The 10,639-nt window shown below is 45.4% G+C and overlaps 2 non-coding genes across 2 annotated transcripts; one reads left to right on the top strand and one right to left on the bottom strand.

Annotated features, from left to right (window-relative positions):
• Positions 1–208: 208 nt before the first annotated feature.
• Positions 209–280, top strand: TRNAA-UGC. Its single transcript has one exon. It is a non-coding gene; the product is annotated as a tRNA-Ala (tRNA).
• Positions 281–9,196: 8,916 nt separating this feature from the next.
• Positions 9,197–9,268, bottom strand: TRNAA-AGC. Its single transcript has one exon. It is a non-coding gene; the product is annotated as a tRNA-Ala (tRNA).
• Positions 9,269–10,639: the final 1,371 nt, after the last annotated feature.

The raw sequence follows: 10,639 nt of genomic DNA, 5'->3' as shown, positions 1-10,639 counted from the left end.
GATCTAGTAGCATAAATCTGCAAATACAAACTGCGCTAAACGACGTTGAAGGGGTAGGTGTAATTCGTATGCATTTGTTCAGTCGGCTGACCGACGGTCTTCCTGTGCGTGCGGATTGAAGAAACCCGCCGAAGCCCAGGCGCAGGCCTCACCAGTAAGGCAGAAGCCCTGGTCGGCAATTGAGGGGGAAAAGGAACAACTTCCTCGTGGGGATGTAGCTCAGTGGTAGAGCGCATGCTTTGCATGTATGAGGTCCCGGGTTCGATCCCCGGCGTCTCCACTTTCCTAAACCCGGAATAGGAGTCCTGGTTTGTCTCTTATTTAACCCTTAGCAGGCCCTTCTTCAATTATTAAAGTTACTGACAAAGAAGAATTTTCCTCCAGCCAAAGTTCTTACTGGGCTCAGAATTATATTGACTTGAGACAGATTAACAGGGCTAACTAAGGGAGTTTTATTACCTGTGCACAGGGGACTAATAATGAAGCTGAGACCTATTTTGAACAAAGAAAATAGATTTGTGAGGACTTGACAGGATGAAGAAGACAGAGGCTTGGGAACTTTAATTAATAAGAGATTTTAAGTGGAATTTGGGCTGAGGTAGATCTAGTAATAAAGTAACAAGGTTTATTTCTACAGCTGTCTCAATTTTAAATTTCCTATCTCTGGTAATAAGGATGTCTTTTCCTTCTTACCACAAGGAGGGTCCCTTGAATAGGGGAGATTCGTTTCCTGCTTTCAGGGGGGCAGAGGAGGGTGTCATGTCCTTGCACCTGCTGTTTCCGGAGTAGCTTCCATTCAAAATAATTACTATGCCATGTGGAACAGACTGCCCTGGGTCCCTACAGTACTTAAAGAAATAAGCCACTGGGGACATACAAAGTTAGGTGTAGTACATTACTGGGAAGTTTAAATATTGCCAAATTCCTCCACTTAATTGAGATTATAAAGCTAATATATCACAATCATGTAAATACTTTAGAGCATGGAGTACTACTCAACTGTCCAAATGAACTCTGGCCATTTGCAGCCACATGGATGAAACTCCAGGCGATTATGCTGGGTGAAATCAGTCAATCAGAGAAAGACAATTATCATATGATCTCACGCATATGGAATTTAAGAAACAAAACAGGATCATGGAGAAGAGAGGAAAAAATAAAACAAAATGAAACCAGAGAGAGACACAAACTGCAAGAGACTCTTAATCATAGGAAACAAACTGAGGGCTGCCGGCGGGCGGGGGTAATTGGGTGCTGTGCGTTAAGGAGGGCACGTGATGTGGTGAGCAGGCATGTTATATGGGACTGATGAATCATTGACCGCTAGCTCTGAATCCGATAATACATCCTGTTAATAAACTAAATTTAAATTAAAAATTAAAAAATAGAATCATAGAAAGATAGTTTACAACATCTTTAAGTCTCATCACAGATGAGCAAAATGTTTATAAAACCTTCCTCTAAAATAAGTCCCTGAATGGAGTTTACATAGAGACAGACATCAGGTGACCGAAGGTGATGACTCCTGACCCGAAAGAGAATTCTCTGCAGTGCTAGGCACCAGGGTGGCTCCGCTGGTTAGGCATTCGCCTTCAGCTCAGGTCATGACCTCAGTGTTGTGGGATCAAGGCCCTTTTCCCTCTCCCTCTCCCCAACCCTACTTCCCCCACTCATGCTCACTCTCTCTCAAATAAATAAAATCTTTAAAAAAAAAATTATCTGCCATACCAGTGAAGACGAGCCTACCCCCTTTTCTTGCCTATTTGGATCATCCTCTTTTAATAGTTAGACTTTGAACTTTATATCAGGAATTGTCTGAGCAACTTACTTTAACATATGTTTTCATTTTGAGGCAGGCCCCTGGGTGGCTCAGGCAGTTGAGCATCTGCCTTAATAAGCTTGGGTCATGGTCCCAGGGTTCCTTGTGCAGTGAGGAGCTTGCTTCCCCTCCCCACTCCCCCTGCTTGTGCGACCTCACTGTCTGTCTGTCTCTCTCTCTCTCATTTGGTCAAACAAATAAAATCTTTACAAAAACTGTTTTCTTTTTATGCTGGTCTTTTACCAATATGCTACATTTTTTGGTCGTCATGCATACAACCTGTTGTAAGCCAAATTTTCAACCGCTTACTGAATAAGACACAGCCTTGAACAAGGAGCTATGCAAATCAGGTTAAACCTTTTTTCTCTTTGACCAAAGATTGGAGAGAGAACAGGCATAGTTGAGAGGATATAATAGGTTGGAGAGTTTAAAATGTGCATGGATGGGTTCCTGGTTCTATCCTTGTTGTCTCTTCTTTCTGTCTCCCGCACCAAGGGACAAGGCCCAGCAAAATGTCTAGGTGCTCCTCTGTGTGTTTTCCTTCTCCTTGTCATGCCCCTGCTAGTTTTCACTTTCAGCCTTCCTTCCCACTTCCTGGCAGAGTTTATCTCTAAGAAGCTATAGAAAGATGCCATTTTGGTGGCATTTTTGTTCAACATCAGAAGATTCAGTAATACCTATCGAGGGGATGTGGTTGGTCTTGGAGTGAAGGCATCATCTTGGAGGACCCAAATTGGACAGGAACCCCAGTGTTCCTTTTTCCATTGGTACCTTCAAAGGTCAAGGCATGACCTGAATTCTTTTTTTTTTAAGATTTTATTTATTCATTTGACAGACAGATCATCTTCTTTTAATAATAGGCAGAGAGGCAGGCAGAGAGAGAGGAGGAAGCAGGCTCCCCGCCGAGCAGAGAGCCCGATGGGGGGCTCGATCCCAGGACCCCAGGATCATGACCCAAGCCGAAGGCAGAGGCTTTAACCCAATGAGTCACCCAGGCACCCCCTGACCTGAATTCTGTAAACAAAACAAGGGTTTTGGCTTTGTGCTCTTGGCAACTCTGAAGTAGAAGTACCGATAGTGGGGCATCTGGGTGGCTCAGTGGGTTAAGCATCTGCCTTAGGCTCAGGTCATGATCCCAGGGGCCTGGGATGGAGCCCCGCATAGGGCTCTCTGCTCAGCGAGAAGCCTGCTTCTCCCTCTCCCACTCCCACTCCCCCTACTTGTGTTCCCTCTCTTACTGTCTCTCCCTGTCAAATAAATAATTAAAATCTTAAAAAAAAAAGTACAGTTAGTTGTATTATGTTAGCTCCCCTCTGGTCGCCCTTCCAGTAGGCACAGGAGTCACTGTATGTTTTAATGGCTGGTATTTATTTATTTATTTGTGTGTTTGTTTGTTTTTCAGAATAATTGTGAACATGACCCAGTTTTAATAACAGCAATCCCAAACCTCTTTCTTCCCTGCTCAGTACACAGTAAATTCGCTGCCGCCGTCATCACGTGCGCCACCACCTTATTTCATGATCAGATCGTGTCCGCACACGAGACTCAACGAGCACAGTTCAGGAGGTTAAAAGAAGTGATAGATAAATTATAATGCATCAGAATGGAATATTTATTGTAATTGCATTCTTTAGTTATAAGGAAACTAAGGATTGTTGAAGATTTACGATACCTTAGAAACAAAAGGATATCTTAGGAAAATTAACACATCAATGACTGTGATGTGATGATTAACCTTTTTGACAGCTTCACTGGCCATCAGTGTCCACGTGTCTGATTAAACATTATCTTTGGGTATGTCTGTGGCTGTTTCCAGAGGAGACTACTGTTTGAATTGGTAGACTGAGTAACGCAGAGAGCCCTCCCTGATAGGCGTGGGTATCATCCAATCTGTTGAAGGCCAGAATAGAACAAAAAGGCAGAAGGTTGGGTTTACCTCCTCTCTGCCTGTCTGTGGGAGCTGGGACACTGTTCTTCTGCCTTCAACATTGAATGTCCGAGCTGGGACATTGATGTCCTGCCTTCAGGGCTCCGGGTCTTAGGTGTTCAATCTGGAACTGGAATCTCTGTCTTTCATCCCTCTGACCATCAAACTACACCACACAGATGAGGAGAAGTTACTTCGATAATTAAGATTTCATTAAAAATGAGATAATTTCTAGAATATTCAGAGAACAGCTGCAAACAATAATAAGCCTGTGAACGCTTGGCATTACTCAGATTGGACATCTGTACTGAGGTATACTTGATATACAAAGAACTACACATACCCAGTGGGTATGGTTTGATGAGTTTGGACATAAGCAAATACTCATTATACCGTCACCACAAACAAGGTTACAACATATGCACTACCTCCCGAAGTTTCCTTGTGTCCTTTTGCTTTTTGAGTGTATGTCTGTGTGTGTGTGACAGAGAGAGACCTACCCACTTAAACTGGGAAGTGTGCAATACCTTCTTGCTAACTGGAGGCAGATTTCTGTCATGTTTGTCTCGCGTAACTGAAACTTTATCCTCAGCCAGCCCGGCTCTCTGTTTCCTCCCCGCCGCGGTTGCTGGCGATCCCCATCACATCCTCTGCTTCCACGAGTCTGACCGTTGGCCAGAGTGGGATTATGCAGTAATCGTCCTTCTGGCTGGCTTATTTCATTTCGCACAGCGTCTTCCGGGTCCATCCCTGTTGTCACAACTGGCAACATTTTTAAAGGCTGGATAATATTTTTGTGTATATGCCAGAGTTTCTTTATCTGTTCATCTGTCAATGGATGCTTCGGTTGTTTCCGTATCTTGACCATCAGATGTCTTTTCAAAATCCTGTTTTCAGTTCTTTTGGATATATATACGGCCAGAAGTGGGATTGCTGGATCATTTTGGAGTTTTATTTTTACTTTTTCTGAGAAGCATCCATACTGTTTTGTGTAGCTGCTGCACCATTTTACATTCTCGCAAACAGTACGCGAGGGTTCTAATCTCTCTACACCCTCACCAACACTTGTTATCTTTTTTTTTTTTAAATAATAGCCATCCTAACAGGTGTGACGTGATAGCTCATTGTACTTTTCGATTTACATTATACATGTATCACTACATTGTACGTTTTTTTTTTTTTATGATTTACTTATTTGAGAGAGAGTGGGGTAAGGGCAGAAGGAGAAGGACAGACTCTCAAGCAGATTCCCTACAGAGCCTGGAAGCTGAACTCAGGACCCTGAGGTCATGAGCTGAGTCAAAATCAAGAGTGGGCTCCTCAACTGACCGAGCCACCCAGGTGCCCCCATTTTAAATACATTAAAATTTTATTTGTCCATTATGCCTAATTAAAAAACTATCCACTGAAATGATTTTCAGGAAACAGAAGCCATTCTTTGAGAAAAATGAAAGTTAAATTTAAAATACATTTCAATATATAATATAAATAACAAATATTAAATGTAAACATTTTAAACTTCCTGTTTTGGACATTTCCTTTTTTTACTTTTTAAAAAAAATTTTAATTAATATACAATGTATTATTTGTTACAGGTCTGTGGCTCATCAGTCTTACACAACAGCCAGCGCTCACCCATCATGTGCCCTCCTTAATGCCCGTCACCCTGTTGCCCCATCCCCTACACTGTCCCCTCTAGCAACCCTCAGTTTCTTTCCTATGATTAAGAGTCGTATAGTTTTTCCCCCTCTCTTGTTTCACCTTGTTTCATTTTTCCCTCTTTTCCCTTATGGTCCTCTAGGATATTTCTTATATTCCACAAATGAGTGAAACTGTATGATAATTGTCCTTCTCTGATTGACTTAGTTCACTCAGCATAGTATCATCTAGTTCCATCCATATCAATACAGACGGTAGGTATTCACCCTTTCTGATGGTTGAGGAATATTGCATTGTATATATGGTCCACATCTTCTTTATCTATTCCTCTGTCAAGGGACATCTTTGCTCCTTCGGCATTTGGCTATTGTGGACGTTGCTGCTATGACCATTGGGGTGCATGTGCCACTTCTTTTCACTACGTTTGTATCTTTGGGGTAAATACCCAGTAGTGCAATTACTGGCTTGTAGGGTAGCTCTATTTTCAACTTCTTAAGGAAACTTTGTACTGTTTCCAGAGTGGCTGCACCAGCTTGCATTCCCACCTGTAGTGTAGGAGGGTTCCCCTTTCTTCATATTCTGGCCAACACCTCTCGTTTCCTGACTGATTAATTTTAGCCATTCTCATTGGTGTAAGTTGGTGTCTCATTGTGGTTTTGTTTTGTATTTCCCCGATGCCGAGTGATGTGGAGCACTTTTTCATGTGTCTGTTGGCCATTTGGATGTCTTCTTTGCAGAAATGTCTGTTCATGTCCTCTGCCCATTTCTTGGAGAAAAATGAAAATTTAATTAAAAAATATATTTAAATATGTAATATAAAGTCAGTAAGATAAATATTGAATGTAAACATTTTTAACCTTCTGTTTTGGATGTTTTATTTTATTTTTACAATTTTTTTTTTTTAAATAATCTCTATGCCCAGTGTGAGGGCTTGAACTCACAATCCCAAGACCACAGTCCCATTCTCCACCAACTGAGCCAGTCAGGCTACTCTGTTTCAGACATTTAAAAAAAAAATTTATTTATTTGACAGACAGAGATCATGGCGGGGGTGCGGGGAGGAAGCAGACTCCCTGCTGAGCAGAGAGCACAATGTGGGGCTCCATCCTAGTCATGATCCTAGGACCCTGGGATCATGACCTGAGCCGAAGGCAGAGGCTTAACCCACTGAGCCACCCAGATTCAGACATTTTAAAATAGAGCTTATACTCTAATGAATATAGCTTCCTTCAGTCACACACTGAGCATTTAATGATCACTTTGTTGTTCTTGTTCTATTTTTACCAACTTTCAGGTTTTATTTTTGGTGCCCCCTGGAAAACAAATAAAATTTCAAATATTGTATTAACTTCAACCATAAATATTTTCACATGTATAACTAATAGTTATAAACTTTTTAAAACATTACCATAATAATATCACAACCAGCAAAATTAAAGAAACTTCTTAATGTAGTCTAATGCTCAGTCCATGTTCAGTTGTTTCATTTTCCAATTATTTTGTTTGAGTCCAGATCCAAATGTGTTGCATTTAATCTCCTTGTATGTCATTTCATCTGTATCATATCTGCCTCCTTCTCCCCACCCCTACCCCTGCCATGTCACTTACCTTCTGAGGGTCAGTTGGCCCAGGAGAATTTTTTCACATTCTGGATCTGGCCGATTGCCTGTGTTATTAAACAGATTCTTTTTTTTTTTTTTTTAAGATTTTATTTATTTATTTGACAGAGAGAGATCACAAGCAGGCAGAGAGGCAGGCAGAAAGAGGAGGAAGCAGGCTCCCCGCTGAGCAGAGAGCCCGATGCAGGGCTCAATCCCAGGACCCTGAGATCATAACCTGAGCCAAAGGCAGTGTCTTAACTCACTGAGCCACCCAGGCACCCCTAAACCATTAATTTCTTAACTCAAGTATTTTGTTGGTGGGGTTGGGAATGTTCTGTTTCACTGCACCCAGACACACAGGATGTGTAGTCCTCTCAGTTTTAGTGCCATGGAATCAGTTGTTGCTTTTAGGGAATGTCAGCGGTTCTGTCCATTCTAGGGTTCTGTCTGATTTCTCCTCAGGGCTGTAGCAGCCATTGATGATTATGACCTGGATGCATTAGATCTGTTGTAAAATGTTGATTCTAATTTTAATCATTCCTCCTGCATTTATCAGCTGTGATTCTTCTATGGAGAAAATCTTTCCCTTATCAACAGCATGTTTATCTTAAAAAAACATCCCAGGGGTGCCTGGGTGGCCCAGTCAGTTAGGCGTCAGCCTTCAGCTTGGGTTGTGGTCCCAGGGTTCTGGGATCAAGCACCCCGTCCAGCTTCCTGCTCAGAAGGGATCTGCTTCTCCTTCTCCCCTGTCCCTCCCCCACCCCACTATCTCTCCCTGTCAAATAAATCAATAAAATCTTTTTTAAAAATTCCATATTATTCATATAGGGTAAATACTTGATTCGTTTCCTTCATTGGTCAACTTTCAAAATAATGAGATGCTATCCAAAAGCCTCCAAAGGTTAGATATAGACTATTACGTGTGAGTCTGTGTTGGTTTTACAAGTAGGTGCTCTAGTAGCTTTTCCACTTTGAAGGGCAATTTCCAGACATATAATCCTACCAAGCTATATAGAGATAGCTTTATCACTTACTATCCAATACTTAACCCTCTGTTTCTTCATATCTGAATGCCTTGGTTAATACCTCCATCAGAGCGGCACCTACCTGGGGGGCTCATTCGGTTAAGGGCCGGACTCTTGTTTTCAGTTCAGATCATGATCTTGGGGTCATGAGATTGAGACAGGCATGGACCCCACATTTGGCTCAGCACTGGGTGTGGAGCGTGCTTAAGAGTCTCTCTCTCCTTGTCCCTTGGCTCTTCTCCTCACCTCTCTCTCTCTTAAAAAAAAAAAAAAGGAAGGAAGGAGAAAAAGAAATACCTCCATCACAGCATTAAATAGTAGTGAAGATAATAGACATCCTTGTCTTGTCATAAAAAATTTTTAATGTTTGACACAAAAATACTTTAAAGAAACTTAAATAGGTAGTACAGAATATAAGAGTCTCCTAATAATATATATTACATAGAATTATCTTCCAGAATACCAAATAATCCCTAGAAGTTAACAAATTTAAAACTGAGGGCTCTCTCTCCCAAGGTGTGTATTCAACTCACACTTCAGACTAGCACATCGGCTTTGATTATGCATCGGCTAGGATACGCAGGTGTTACTTGTGGGATGCTCCTTGGTTTGGGGGCAGTGGGAAGGTTCCTCTCTAGTCATTTCTAAAATGAGCCTGACGTGTCATTTATTTTGACTTAAGAAATATTTAGCTGCTTGGTCCCACACCGTGTCCGCAGAGAGGCAGGCGTCCTGGGCCCCTGCCACCAACCAGCCTTCATTCGGTCTGCGTCACCCCGTCTAGGCTCGGACCGACAGCTCTTCATGGCCCCTCACGTGCCTTGGAAAGCCCGCAGCTGGAACTGGGGCCCCCTGGGTCCGTGTCTGGTGACACAAAAAAGGGTAAAGTAGTTTGCAAGTTCAGAAGGGAAAAAAAAAAATACCATCTTTTTATGCTGTTCCACCTCCAGTGTGTTCTTTGTCCCAAGAACTTTGCAGAATTCCAAAGAAAGCGGATGAGACCGAGGCTCTGCGCGTTCCTGGTGCGCAGGGCCCAGGACCTTTGTTCTCAGTAGGAAGTCGGTGTCACTGCCGCACCCCGGGCGGGTAGAAAACGGAAGGAGAGCAGGCGGCGGGTTAGCGGGGCAGACGCGCCCCGATCCCAGGCGCTTTCCCCCAAAACTGGTGGAGGTGCCGGGGATTGAACCCGGGACCTCGTACATGCTAAGCACGCGCTCTACCACTGAGCTACACCCCCGACTGTGGGCGCGGTGCTGCGGATTCCTTTCGTGATTTATTATCACTTTTCGCCTCCGAAAGTCTTAGGAAGACGCGGAGAAAACGGGGGCGCAGACTTCTCACGTGCGGGCCGGCCGCGTGCGGCGTCCGAAACGCCCCGGCGGGGTTCCGCGGGAGGAGGCGGCGGAGCCCGCGCGGTCTCGCGCTCTGCAGCCACGTGTCGCGCCTGCGGCGGAGGAGCCGGGGGAGGCCGCAGCAGGGGGCGGCGCGGCGCGGCGGAGGCGAGGCGGGGCGCGCAGCAGGGGGCGGTGCGGAGCGGCGGAGGCGAGGCGGGGCGCGCAGCAGGGGGCGGCGCGGCGCGGCGGAGGCGAGGCGGGGCGCGCAGCAGGGGGCGGCGCGGCGGCGGCCGGGGGTGGGGGGTGTTGGCTCCGGGCCCTCCGCGCCCCTCCCCCGGACCCACCCACCATCTCGGTTTCCGGCAGCCGGAAACAGCCCCTGAACACGCGATGCTGGTGGCAGGGGGCGTCCCGCAGGCTCGCGATGTCCTGCACCGATCGCAAGGACAAGCTGGGAACCCGAGCCGGGGCGACAGGTGTCCCCGTCCGCAAAGCCCTGGCGGTCCCCGCTCTGCGAGGCTCGTGGGGGGTGCGTGGCAATGTTGCTTCGGTGTCAGGTGAGCGGGCCGGGGTGCCCTGGCTCCGGTTGCTCACGACCAGCCCGCGGGGACCCCCGGAGCCACGAAGAATCTTTGGTTCCTTGGATGGTTTGGGGGTAAAGCTTCTATTTTAGAGAGTTGGCGCGGTCCAGCCCAAATTCCCAGCCCTTGATTTCTCTGGAGCCTCCCGTGCATTCCCTCTCTGCCTCTGAAACACCTTCAAACTTACTAGAAAGCTGAAAAAAATAAAAATAGCATAAAAATACCTGTCTGCCTTTTACCCAGTTTTAGCTATTGTTAATAGTATTCCCTTTCTTCAACGTTTGCTTCCTCTATCTCTCCTTTGAGATTAAGTTGCAGCCTCCCCCCCCCCCCCCCCCCGTTGCTCACACACTTGGCTAGTTTGACCCTGACGCAGTAGCCCTGTTTCCACTACAGTCCGCCCGCCCGTTTGACCATCTGACCCGATTTCCCCTCTGGTACAGCGTCTAGTCTGGGGTCAGGCATTGCATTTAGTTGGCCTGTCTTTTTAGTTTTCTTTAATCTGGAACATTCCCACAGCGCCCCCCCCCCCCAGTAGAACGTTTTCCACTTTGGGTCTGCCTGTAGTTTTGAGTGGTAGTTTCAGGCCATGCCTTTCCCACGGCAGTACAAGGCAGCTGGTGTTGTAAAGCTCCATCTGGAGACGGCCTCCCGCGGATGGGTGACGGCACCACGCCCAAATACTCTGGTGTT

This window comes from Mustela erminea, chromosome 4, assembly GCF_009829155.1.
Source record: "Mustela erminea isolate mMusErm1 chromosome 4, mMusErm1.Pri, whole genome shotgun sequence".
NCBI classification, from domain to species: Eukaryota; Metazoa; Chordata; class Mammalia; order Carnivora; family Mustelidae; genus Mustela; species Mustela erminea.
The sequence above is the reverse complement of the archived record's forward strand: the minus strand, read 5'-3'. Positions and strand labels throughout refer to the sequence as shown.